Source organism: Pleurodeles waltl, chromosome 2_2 (genome assembly GCF_031143425.1).
Source record: "Pleurodeles waltl isolate 20211129_DDA chromosome 2_2, aPleWal1.hap1.20221129, whole genome shotgun sequence".
NCBI lineage: Eukaryota > Metazoa > Chordata > Amphibia > Caudata > Salamandridae > Pleurodeles > Pleurodeles waltl.
Genome location: NC_090439.1, coordinates 802,724,682 through 802,738,433, shown reverse-complemented (window position 1 = coordinate 802,738,433; position 13,752 = coordinate 802,724,682). Strand labels below are relative to the sequence as shown.

Sequence of the window (13,752 nt, the reverse complement as noted above, 5' to 3'; positions counted from 1 at the left end):
CGCTTTAACACCGACCGCCAGGGTTGTAATGAGGGCATATGTGCCCCCAATCACGATTGGTCCACACCCGGCGCCCCACCCTGTTCTACTTGTATCTGATTCTAATGTAAGATCGGGGCTGATGCAAATATAGTCTTGCTTTTCCAAGCATCTATCTAAATCGTCTATCCAACATTGATGTTCTAGCCGGGATTCTTGGTCTAGAGCAGAGGTCCTCAATCTGGGGGTCGCGACCCCCAGGGGGGCCGTGGAGTCCTGGAAAGGGGGTCCCGCATTCCCCCAGCCGATCCTTAAAATGCCTTAGCTGAACTTTAATTTGAGTCTCCTGTGCTGTGAAAGCCTCACAGACAGCTAAGGAGACCTTCATCACAGGGTGTCTGCTTCCTGAATGAAATGCAAATGTGCTCTAAGAGCTAATCTGCAAATGTATAGGGTGCTTGGGAGCAGCTTTACATGATCGAATCACTCAAAGCTTTGTGAGGACAAACATTTATTCTTTTAGAGGGGTAATGCAGAGTTAACAACTGTGCTGTGAAGTGCACACTTTTAATTGTAATTGTATTTCTACAGTATTTCCACAGTGCTTACTTCACCTGGAGGTGTTGAAGGGACAGCGATTTAAAAAGAAAAAAAAGGTATTGCATTTGCTCTGATATTACTTAAATCTACATTTTGGAAGCACAGTTTTATCTCAAACCTTGTTGTAGTGGCCTATCTTATGCTGTGTGTAATGCAAGTATAAAATAACGCCTTACATATTCACAGTGCTTTCTGTCACAGGCTGTAACCTCATGGCACTAAAAATACACAAGTCACTATTCTCAACTGCACTAACCAAGATTTAGTTCTGTCGCTCTCTGGTTACACACAGACCTCTGCAGTGCATTAATTGAGGCTTCATAATGCACTAGAGTGCATTTCCCAATGAGTAACAACTTTCTTTTATTTATTTTTCATTTAAGCTGGCTGTTACTTTATATGTAGCTACCTGACGGTGAAAGACTAAAAAAACGTAGAGAATATTTTAGGTTTATTTATGAGAGGCTTGCGCTGCTGGCGCATCATTTTTTTTTTTTTTTTACGCTCCAGCGGCACAAGCCTCTCAGTCAGACCTATGAGATGACGCAAAGCCACCCTGAGTGGCTTTGAATTGCCTTGTAGATATGGAGTAAGTCAAAGCAGTTCAAGCCGTTGCATTGCCTTACTTTGCGTGAAGGAGGCGTTCCATGGGCGTTGTGGTGGGTGTTCCCATGCAACACAGATGGATTTTGACGCTTCCCCAGATTTACAAAATCACGTAAACTGGAGCAGTGCCAAAACCTTACGCCTCCCCAGAGCAGGCGTAATGAGGAGAAATGTTTTAATTTCTCCTTGTTTTTTTCTCAGTGCCTCTCTGGATTGTTTTTGTGCAGGAAGGTCACCCTTCCTGCACAAATGCAATCCTGCCTATGTTGCCACTAGGTAACAATTGTGCGCCAGCACAGGGGGAAAGGACAGAAATGCACTGTATGTCATAAATACGGTCCATTCCTGCCCTTTTGTATTGGCGTGGGGCAGTGTAGCAAGAAGACTTGCGGCGCTGCCCCACGTCAATTCCTCATTAATGATGACCTTTGTTTTTAGCCACGCCCTTGACCACTCCCCCACACTCACTGACCTTTGGTTTGCTAAACACTGTTTAATATTATTTACTCACAGTAAAAAATGATTTGCTGTGGGAAATGGGGACGTCTATTATTGTTGATGATGAGGAGTACCAGGTTCTAGAAATTTTTTATCAGGAGGGGGTCCTTACACCTAAAAATTTTGAAGAGGGGGTCCTGCCATCAAAAAGTTTGAAGACCTCTGGTCTAGAGCGATGGTGTAGAAATAAGAGAGGCCTTTATGTAAATGACAAGGCTGTACATGAGTTTATTAGGAAACTTAAAAACTCTGTTTGTTTTGAGGGAGTTACCAGAGAGTTTTCCAAATTGATGAGAAAGCCTAGATCTGACAAGAGGGAACATGTCAGTTGGACCTGATTCTGTAATGAGAGAAGACCTTGGTTCATAAGAAGAATGTTGTCTAAATAGTTAATCAGCCTGACACCTTGGGCCCTGAGAACGGCTACGCCTGGTTTCAAGTTGCTGAGGAGAGAACGAAAGGCAGAGAAGAAAAATTATAGTTTTGTCCCAACCATTGGGGATATATTCTGTATTCTGGATGAATAGGGACCGTAAGGTAAGCACCCTGTAAATCAAAGCGAACCATCCAGTCGTGCTGGAGTAAGGAATCGCTGAGATGAACAATTGTTTCCATTTTTAAGTGATAGTATAAGACAAACTGATTGAATAGTTTGAGGTTGATGACCAGTCTCATATTTTTGTTCTTCTTGTGAACAACAAAAAGGGATGTGAAGAAACCTGGGGGTTCTAGTGGAGAAGTTTGTATCGCTGGTTTGTGTAGCAAGGACTGAATCTCTAGAGAAATTAGGTTAGATATTTCGGATGAGAAATGTGAACGGCAAGGAAATACAGTCTGGAAAGCCTTGGAGTAAAGCTCTATAACACAACCTTGAACTGCGTTTAAAACTCATGGATCTGATGTTATGGAAGGCCATTTGGTAGAAATAAATGAAAACGGCCACTTATAGAAGGAGGGCCAGAAGAGAGACTCACCTATTTGGGAATTGTATCTGGAACCTTTGCTTCTTCGACCACTGTAATTTCGCCCCCTTTGGGGGTAACATTGGGGCTTGTATTCCAGGTATGAGGAATTAAAGGAACCTCTGGAGCCTGTGTTATGTAAGTTGAGCTGGTAAAGTGGCTCCTGCCTCTACTGGCCCTGGCAAACACACGTTGTGAGAAGCCTTTTCACAGTGACTGTTGAGGTTTACTTTTGTTTTGGTTATTCCCCTCCAGGGTAGGAGGCCTTGGAAAAACCACACCCTCTGTCATATGTGAGGGAACCTCACTAGTCAGAAGCGCATCATTATTTTCTTATTTAGAGTTAATATTTGCCTTCGGAGGAAATCCCAAATTTTTTCGCTTTCTGCTTTGCCCGGCAAAATGTGCCAAAATTATATTTGACATTAAATTCAGTACAGAATTTTCTATATATTTTGTAATTTTGTTCATGGAGGCAGAAACAGCCTGTTTCACAGAGGACTGTATGAATTCATTAAGATTATCTTTAAGGGAATCCTCCTTGTCAGTGTATTGGCCATAATAGGAGAACTGTCAATCTCCATTATTTTAATATGTAGTGGGAAGTGCCAAAACAAGAGCGCTAGAGTAAAATGGCAGGAAAATGGTTAATAGAGCAAAGGGGAGGGGAGGAGACTCAGACTCCTCCTGTGTGCGTGTGTGAAAATAGGAGGCAACAATGTGAGAAAGGGAGGAGGCGGGAACCTAGGCCGTGCCCCCTGGATATGAATGGCTCAGGGCGAGAATAGAAGTTGAGAGGAGGAAAGTGCAAAATAAAGCAAGCAACAGTGTTGAAAAGGCCGCAGCACAATAATAACTGACAGAACTTATTGCGACCGCAGCCAAAATTGTATCAGGGAGTGAGGGAGACAGCGCTTGTGAGTAATGCAGCAACGTGCCAGCCCGTGAAAGGAAAAGTGGGAAGTAAGAAAAACAATATTTACTTCGCTAACCACAGCTTATAAACAGAATAATAATAATTAAGCATATAAACATGCAATAAATCTCTATCAAATGAAAGATTATCCTTATCTGGACTGCAAGCAGCAAGAAAAGAGGACTGTTCGCAGTCAAGTTAGGTATTATAGTTGTTGCAAGTTTGCTATTGGTTCTTTATATGTACTACTGTTTTTATTCCATTAGCTGCGTTTCCTATGCCTTATGGGAAACGCAGCCAATGGGATTTGTAGTTTTTTTTTTTATCTTGACTGCTGCTGTTGAAAATAAAGTAAGATTAGAAAGCATAATACGAGCCTCTAGTCTTGCAGTAAAATTACTCCTGAGAGTTTAAAACACAAAAATGCTTTATTTTTGCTTTCACCCATCCAAAATTGCCTCCACTTCAATTATAATTAATGGGGATATCAAATTCCTCTAATATATTTTTCAAAATCTCTAGCTTGCCTCCAAAGCAGCAGCATAAAGGAACAACCCAATGACATAACCTATTTGAAAGTCAGCCGGAGTGGCAGTCACAGAATAAGAGGTACCCACAGGATGCGAATCGAACTGACGACCTAAAACAAGCAAAATATCAACACATTCCTGAATCCCACGGGTGCCTGGGGCGAGCTGGTCTGGCACGCTCACCCCGTGGGCCTCCCACCCACACCCCCCAATCGGGGATGGAAGGGGAATCACTTCCACTTCCACCCCCGAACCCCCTCAGCAATCTGATGATGTCAGCACGCTCACAACGCGCCGACGTCATCAGAAGCTGCTGAGGATGGACTGGAAGCCATTTGCTTCCAGCGTGTCTACAGAAAGGACGCATTTTAGGTAAGTCCTTCTCTTTTTGGGGGTTTTGGCGGGAAAACAGACATAGGGGGGGAAGGAAAGAGTTTTTCCTTTCCCCCTGTGCCTGTTTTCAATGGATTCCTGTTTCACGATCGCGGGCAGGGCCCACGATTGTGAAACAGGAATCCCCACTAGGCACCAGGGATTTATGCTGGCATTTATTTTGGGGAGCGACCGCTTAGGCAAGGGTCGCTCCACTTGGGGGTAATAATAAATCCTGTTTCGGTCCCCCCTGGGGCAGATTGGCTGTTTTTTCAGCCGATCTGCCCGGGGGGGGGGGGTGAAATCCACTAGACACCAGGGAATATGTCTATTTTGAAGTTTTAGGGCAGCGACCCTTTAGGCAAGGGTCGCTGCCCTGGGGGAATTGTTTTTTTTACATATTCTGCCCCCCACTGGGGCTAGATCAGCCATGTTTTTGGCCGATCTCGCCCCCGGGGGGGTTGAAACACACTAGGCCCCAGGGATTGTGTGTCTGATTTTTGAGTCTTGGGGGCACCCCTTGGGCAAGGGTCGCCCCACAAAGGGAGGAAATTAGTGTAGATGGGCCTATTTCTTTTAGGCCCGTCTGCCCCCAAGGAGGGCAGAAACCACCAATACGCCAGGGATTTCTTTTTTGTTCCCCCCCTTTTTTTATGTGCTGGGGGCACCCTCTTTCACCCCCTTTGGCAAGGGTCACCCCCTAAAGGGGGCACAGACCTGTTGGCCATTTCTGCCCCCTTTGGGGGCAGATCGGCCTATTTTTTTAGGCCCATCTGCCCCCAAGAGGGACAGAATCCTACTCAGGCACCAGGGATTCTGTGTGTTTTGTGTTGGACGGGGCCGCACCTTTGGCAGGGGTCGCCCCCCCAAAGGGGGCACGTTACTGATGGCCATTTCTGACCCCCCTTGGGGGCAGATCAGTCTATATTTTTGAGGCCTATCTGCCCCCAAGGGGCAGAAGCCACAAAGACGTGAGGGATTTTATTTTTTGTTCCCCTTAGTTTTTTTGTGCTGGGGGCAGCCCCTTTGGCAAGGGTCACCCCCCAAACGGGGTCCAGAGCTGTTGGCCATTTCTGCCCCCCTTGCGGGCAGATTGGCCTATTGTTTTTAGGCCCATCTGTCCCCAAGGGGGGCAGAATCCATTTAGGCACCAGGGATCTTGTGTGTGTGTGTTTTGTGGGGGGGCTGCCCCTTTGGCAAGGGTCACCCCCCAAAGGGGGGCACATTACTGATGTCCATTTCTGCTCCCCTTGGGGGCAGACCGGCCTATTTTTTTTAGGCCCATCTGCCCCCAAGGGCACTTAGGCACCAGGGACAATTTCTAAGTTCTTGGTGGCAGGGTGTTTGTCAACTGGCAAAGTTTTTCTATTTGTGATTATAACAGTTTATTTCTTCTTTTTGATCTAGTTCAAAGCTTTTGCTTCCTTTGCTGTGGATCCTTGTGGTTTTGGCAGTTGTTGTCCTGCGGTTTGCATAGTTGCATGTTTTAGGTAAGTAAAAGCAATTTACTCCAATGGAGTATTATTGACATGCATGAATGACATGTTTGTAGGTGGTGTACTAAATGCAGGATTCTGTGTGAAATTGTCCTTAGATTTATTTGAGCACAATGATATTTGTGTTGTCATATGTCTAATTTGCTTTTTCTTTTTAGTGGGATATCATTGGTGATTGCTGTGTGTGTGCAGAGTAGTTGCTGGTAAGTAGCTTTTTCAGGCAAGTGAGTGGTATAGTTTTTTTAGTACATAACTCTTTGTGATAAAACTACACTTTATTTATTACTTATTTTAGGGCTGGCTGTTGTTGGCAATCCATTTGTTGTTAAAAAGGATCATGGCTAGCCGCAGAGTGACCGCTCAGCAGGTTGTTGGCATGCTTTTTTAGTAGTCTTCTGACCATGACTATGAGACTGACTCTGCATCTGAGGCAGAGGAGGAAGTGAGAGATTCTGGAAGAGAGTTTTCTGTCCGAGAGGATTCTTCTGATGAGGAAGCCACTCTCAGTGCAGATGAAGGGCCTGTTTTAGAGGAGGACATTGATGTGCCAAGAGTGCACCAGCCTGGGCCTGAAGGGTTTCCTATTAGAAGATCTGACACCTGGATTGCCCCAAACATGGAGCAGCCACAGTTACCTGCATTTACTGGTCTCCCAGGGTGTAGAGTCAATACGTAAAACTTTTTGCCTGTCAATTTCTTTCACTTGTTTATGGACGATGTATTTTTGGAAGACATTGTGGAGCAGACTAATTTGTATGCAGAGCAATATTTGTGGGACAACGCTGCCAGACTTAGGCCTCAGTCTAGAGCTACTCAGTGGGGTACCGCATATCTGGAAGAGATGAAAAAGTTTTTAGGTTTGACTTTTTTGATGGGGTTGATAAGGAAGCCGTCACTGGCTTCTTATTGGTCTAATAGTCCCTTGATGGCAACGGCTATATTTCCTGCAACTATGACTTGTAATCGCTATTTGCTTCTTCTTGGTATTGTGCATTTTGTAGACAGTGCTTTAGCCTTGCCACGAGATCACCCTGATTGTGACCGTCTTTTTAAGATTAGGCCTGTCCTTGATCATTTGGTAGATCGGTTTTCAGAGGTCTATGTTCCAGGCAAAAAGATAAGTGTGGACGAGTCTTTGGCCCTTTTCAAGGGGCGTTTAGTTTTTAAGCAGTACATTCCTAGTAAGAGGGCACGGTATGGAATTAAATTGTATATGCTGTCAGAAAGTAGTACAGGATACGTGTATAATTTCAGGGTCTACACTGGTAGGGATTCCAGTATTGACCCTCCTGGTTGTCTGCCCACTTTTGGAGTTAGCGAGAAAATTGTGTGGGAACTTGGTAGACGACTGTTTAACAAAGGTCACCATTTGTACGTAGATAATTTCTACACTGGAGTGCAGTTGTTCAAGGAGTTGTTTAGAGTGGACACTGTTGCTTGTGGCACAATCCGTTCTAACCGGAAAGGCTATCCAAGGGAGCTTGTCTGTAAAAAACTTGAGAGGGGATAGTGCAGTGCCTTGTGGAATAATGAGCTGCTAGCTCTGAAATTTTCAGACAGGAGGGATGTGTACATGCTATCTACCATCCATGATGAGAGTACTTCCCCTGTGACTGTTTGGGGTTAGGTTGCCGAAGCAACTTTTAATGCTTTTATTGTGTTCAAGGATTGTTCACCTGAGTCAAGTATGAAATTTGTTAAATTTCAGAAGTCAGTGATAGAGAGCCTTATTGTGGTGGAATAGGCAAGGGTTCCTAGAGTAGCAGTGGTGGAGGATATCGCTAGATTAAAAGATCGCCACTTTCCAGATCACATTCCTCCCACTCCCAAAAAAGACTTGTCCACTAAGAAATGTAGAGTATGTGTCTGAAGAGGTATCCGTAGGGAGAGCCGGATGTACTGTCCTGATTGCCCTTCAAAGCCTGGGCTGTGTGTGGCTGGCTGTTTCAGAAGTTACCACACAAAAATCTTTTGGGGGGAAATACTGTGAGCGTAAACTGCCTATTTTATATTTTCATATGTTCCATATGTTGGCATTACTGTCATGTATTTAGTTAGAGCTTTTGTGTTTGTAGTTTTGTACTTATTTTATAATTAGTTAGTGGTTTCTTTGTTGTTTATAAACAAACAAACAAAGTGATGGCGGTGTGCGAGGGATGGCGCTTGGCTGGCAGTGTGTGTGGGGTGGTGCTTGGCTGGCGGTGTGCGTGGGGTAGCGCTTGGCTGGCGGTGTGCGTGGGGTGGCGCTTGGCTGGTGGTGTACGTAGGGTGGCGCTTGGCTGGCGGTGTGCGTGGGGTGGCGCTTGGCTGGCGGTGTGCATGGGTTGGCACTCGGCTGGCGGTGCCAGCCAAACGTCAGTCCACACACTCCCATCAGCTAGTGTGATTGCTGTATCAGGCATGTTGGCATATGTAACTGATGGGCCGTTGAGTGGCACTGTCTGTCGATGCGAGTGTTGTAATGTACTGGGCCCGTGGCTGGCAGCGTGAATGCTTTTGTGCAGGGCATGTATGAAAGGTGTGTGAATGGACTGTAAAACGGTTGGTGCCTTGATGCGGCTTTACAGCTCACGAGCTGTGAGTCATTGGTTCAGTTTTTTGGCCTTTCAGTTATTAACAGTGCATTTCACTTTTGTGAAATCTCTTGTTAATAAAATTTGATCTACTGAACCATCACTCACCCTTGTGCCAAATCCAACTAATATGTGTGGTAAAAATGACAAAACCTGCTCTGCTGTAATCAGGCATCGCAGCACACGTGACACGCTAGGGGCCGTATTTATACTTTTTGGTGCACAACTGCGCCAACGCAGTTGTGCGTCAAAAAATTTAACGCCAGCTAACGCCATTCCAAAGCGCCATGCGGGCGCCTTATTTATGGAATGACGTTAGCCGGCGGAGCTGCCTGGTGTGCGTCAAAAAAAATGACTTACACCAGGCAGCACCGGCGTAGGGGAAAATGGAGCTTGGGCGTCAAAAAATGGGGCAAGTCAGGCTGAGGCAAAATTTTCGCCTCAACCCGATTTGCGCCATTTTTTTCTACTCCCAACCCCCATTGAAATGACTCCTGTCTTAGCAAAGACAGGAGTCATGCCCCCTTGCCCAATGGCCATGCCCAGGGGACTTGTGTCCCCTGGGCATGGCCATTGGGCATAGTGGCATGTAGGGGGGCACAAATCAGGCCCCCCCTATGCCACCCAAAAAAATATATATACTTACCTGAACTTACCTTAAGTTCCCTGGGATGGGTCCCTCCATCCTTGGGTGTCCCCCTGGGGTGGGCAAGGGTGGCAGGGGGTGTCCCTGGGGGCATGGGAGGGCACCTCTGGGCTCCTTCCGAGCCCACAGGTCCCTTAACGCCTGCCCTGACCAGGCGTTAAAAAATGACGCTAAAACGGCTGGACGTCATTTTTTTTGACCCGCCCACTCCCGGGCGTCATTTTTGCCCGGGAGTGTAAATACGGCGCACATGCCTCGGAGTCATTTTTTAGACGGGAACGCCTACCTTGCATATCATTAACGCAAGGTAGGTGTCCACGCTAAAAAATGACGCAAACTCCAAGATCTTTGACGCTAGACGGGTCTAACGCCAAAGTATAAATATGGAGTTCGTTTTGCGTCGGATTTGTGTAAAAAAAAAACTACGCAATTCCGGCGCAAACAGAGTATAAATATGCCCCTAGGTGTCTCAGGTGGGACCCCGATGATGATGCATGCCACCAACTTGGTTGGTGGGTGAGGAGTCTTTTTCACATAACCTAAGTGCGTTTCTTTTAACAATTTTAGTGTTTGGCACATCACAGACGTACGTGGACACATCAAAATGATATATTACAAAACTGCCTGTGTTTGGGGGGGAGCGGGCACCTATGTTTTTGGTCCTGGGTGCGGACTTCTTCTAGGGAAACCTACCAAATCCAGAAATGTTTTAAAACTAGACACCCTAAGGAGTCCAGGGAGGTGTGGCTTGCGTGGATCCCCTAACATTTTCTTACCCAGACTCCTCTGCAAACCTCAGAATTTGCTTAGAAAAGCATATTTTCCTGACTTTTCTTTGTAGGATCACTGCTCCAGCACAAAATTCCTACTCCCCAGCGTTCCCCTCGGTCTCCCAAGTAAAATGGCACCTCACTTGTGTGGGTCCCTAAAGCAGAGTCAGCCTAAAGATGTATAAAAAAAAAATATGTGCTTATCAGCTCGCTGAGCTATCCCCTCAATCTCTACAGGTTTTTGACCTTTTTCTGTAGCAGGCACCTGGCCCACCCACACAAGTGAGGTATCATTTTTATCGGAAGACTTGGGGGAACGCTTGGTGGAAGGAAATTTATGGCTCCTCTCAGATTCCAGAACTTTCTGTCACCGAAATGTGAGGAAAAAGTATTTTATTAGCCAACTTTTGAGGTTTGCAAAGGATTCTGGGTAACAGAACCTGGTGAGAGCCCCACAAGTCACCCCACCTTGGATTCCCTTGGTCTCTAGTTTTAAAAAATGCACAGGTTTGGTAGGATTCCCTAGGTGCCAGCTGAGCTAGAGGCCAAAATCCACAGGTAGGCACTTTGCAAAAAACACCTCTGTTTTCTGCGGAAAAATGTGATGTGTCCGCTTTGTGTTTTGGGGCATTTCCTGTCACGGGCACTAGGTCTACCCACACAAGTGAGGTATTGTTGTTATCCGGAGACTTGGGGGAACGCTGGGTGGAAGGAAATGTGTGGCTCCTCTCAGATTCCAGAAGTTTCTGTCACTGAAATGTGAGGAAAAAGTGTTTTTTAGCCAAATTTTGAGGTTTGCACAGGATTCTGGGTAACAAAATCTGGAGAGAGCCCCACAAGTCACCCCACATTGGATTGCTCTGGGTCTCTAGTTTTCGAAAATGCACAGGTTTGGTAGGTTTCCCTATGTGCCGGCTGAGCTAGAGGCCAAAATCCACACGTAGTCACTTTGCAAAAAACACCTGTTTTCTGTAAAAAAATGTGATGGGTCCACGTTGTGTTTTGGGGCATTTCCTGGCCCGGGCACTAGGCCTACCCACAAGTGAGGTATTGTTGTTATCCGGAGACTTGGGGGAACGCTGGGTGGAAGGAAATGTGTGGCTCCTCTCAGATTCCAGAAGTTTCTGTCACTGAAATGTGAGGAAAAAGTGTTTTTTAGCCAAATTTTGAGGTTTGCACAGGATTCTGGGTAACAAAATCTGGTGAGAGCCCCACAAGTCACCCCATCTTGGATTGCCCTGGGTCTCTAGTTTTCGAAAATGCACAGGTTTGGTAGGTTTCCCTATGTGCCGGCTGAGCTAGAGGCCAAAATCCACACATAGGCACTTTGCAAAAAACACCTGTTTTCTGTAGAAAAATGTGATGTGTCCACGTTGTGTTTTGGGGCATTTTCTGTCCCGGGCACTAGGCCTACTCATACAAGTGAGGTATCATTTTTATCGGGAGACTAGGGGGAATGCTGGGTGGAAGGAAATTTGTGGCTCCTCTCAGATTCCAGAACTTTCTATCACCGAAATGTGAGGGGAAAGTGTTTTTTAGCCAAATGTTGAGGTTTTCTAAGAATTCTGGGTAACAGAACCTGGTGAGAACCCCACAAGTCACCCCATCTTGGATTCCCCTAGGTCTCTAGTTTTCAAAACTGCACAGGTTTAGTAGGTTTCCCTAGGTGCCGGCTGAGCTAGAGGCCAAAATCCAGAGATAGGCACTTTGCAAAAACCACCTCTGTTTTCTGTTGAAAAATGTGATGTGTCCACGTTGTGGTTTGGGCATTTCCTGTCGCGGGCACTAGGCCTAGCGACAAAGGTGAGGTATCATTTTTATCGGGAGACTTGGGGGAATGCTGGGTGGAAGGAAATTTGTGGCTCCTCTCAAATTCCAGAACTTTCTGTCACCGAAATGTGAAGAAAAAGTGTTTTTTAGCCAAATTTTGAGGTTTGCAAAGGATTCTGGGTAACAGAACCTGGTGAGAGCCCCACAAGTCACCCCATCTTGGATTCCCCTAGGTCTCTAGTTTTAAAAAATGCACAGGTTTGGTAGGTTTCCCTAGGTGTCGGCTGAGCTAGAGGCCAAAATCCACAGGTAGGCACTTTGCAAAAAACACCTCTGTTTTCTTTGGGAAAATGTGATGTGTCCACGTTGTGTTTTGGGGCATTTCCTGTCGCAGGCCCTAGGCCTACCCACACAAGTGAGTTACCATTTTTATCGGGAGACTTGGGGGAACATAGAACAGCAAAACAAGTGTTATTGCCCTTTGTCTTTCTCTACATTTCTTCCTTCCAAATATAAAACAGTGTGTAAAAAAGACGTCTATTTGAGAAATGCCCTGAAATTCACATGCTAGTATGGGCACCCCGGAATTCAGAGATGTGCAAATAACCACTGCTTCTCAACACCTTATCTTGTGCTCATTTTGGAAATACAAAGGTTTTCTTGATACCTATTTTTCACTCTTTATATTTCAGCAAATGAATTGCTGTATACCCGGTATAGAATGAAAACCCACTGCAAGGTGCAGCTCATTTATTGGCTCTGGGTACCTTGGGTTCTTGATGAACCTACAAGCCCTATATATCCCTACAACCAGATGAGTCCAGCAGACGTAACGGTATATTGCTTTCAAAACTCTGACATCGCATGAAAAAGTTACAGAGTAAAACGTAGAAATAAATGGCTGATTTTTTTCACCTCCATTTTTTTTATTTTTTTATTTCAGTTATTTTCTGTACGAAACCCTTGTAAGATCTACACAAATTACCCATTGCTGAATTCAGAATTTTGTCTGCTTTTCAGAAATGTTTAGCATTCTGGGATCCAGCACTGGTTTCACACCCATTTCTGTCACTGACTGGAAAGAGGCTGAAAGCACACAAAAAATCGTAAAAATGGAGTAAGTCCCAATAAAATGCCAAAATTGTGTTGAAAGATTTGGTTTTCTGATTCAAGTCTGCCTTTTCCTGAAAGCTGGGAAACTGGTGATTTCAGCACCGCAAACCCTTTGTTGATGCCATTTTCAGGGAAAAAACCACAAGCCTTCTTCTGCAGCCCTTTTTTCCTATTTTTTTTTTTTAAACAACATTTTTGCTGTATTTTGGCTAATTTCTTGGTCTCCATCAGGGGAACCCGCAAAGTCTGGGTACCTCTAGAATCCCTAGGATGTTGGAAAAAAAGGACGCAAATTTGTCTTGGGTAAGTTATGTGGACAAAAAGTTATGAGGGCCAAGACGCGCCCTGCCCCAAACAGCCAAAACGAGCATTTTAAATGCAACGGGTCTCGCACTTGTTAGAGTTAGAGCTATTAGCGTTGTAAAGCAAAAAAAAAAAGCAGCGCGATAGCGCTATGTAAAATGCAGCGCAATTGCGCTGCGTGGAAAATAAACAGATAAAGTAGTCCGAACTCCAGGCTGAAAACATCGAGCCTCGTATGTTTTTGGTACTTTACTGGTGCTGTGTAGGTGGGCTAAACACCGGAAAAGGCATGACGTATGTTTCCTTTCACATATGAAAGCAAGCGGATTTTAAAAGGCAAGCCCACGAACCAATGTAAGTGACTGAGGTGGCATGGGTGTGGTTTGAAACCCAAAGAGAGATTACTGAATGGACGGAGCACTTTGTGCTCGCCCATAAAAAGGCCTGGCACCTGAGGGGGAAAATGCCTGGCGGCGAAGGGGTTAAACAGCTACAGCCCTATATGCTGGAAACAACCCGATCGTCATCCAACCAGGAGCCGCTTTGCAGTCTCCCCTCCCACTCCTAATGCTCATTTCTCTCTTTCACAGTAGAGGGTTGCCGAAGCAAGTGTGGAGG

At 45.4% G+C, this 13,752-nt stretch overlaps 1 protein-coding gene across 1 annotated transcript in view; it reads left to right on the top strand.

Moving 5' to 3' along the window:
- RBIS (ribosomal biogenesis factor) overlaps window positions 1-13,752 on the top strand; it is a 548,657-nt gene that overhangs the window by 486,534 nt on the left and 48,371 nt on the right. The window lies entirely within an intron of this gene.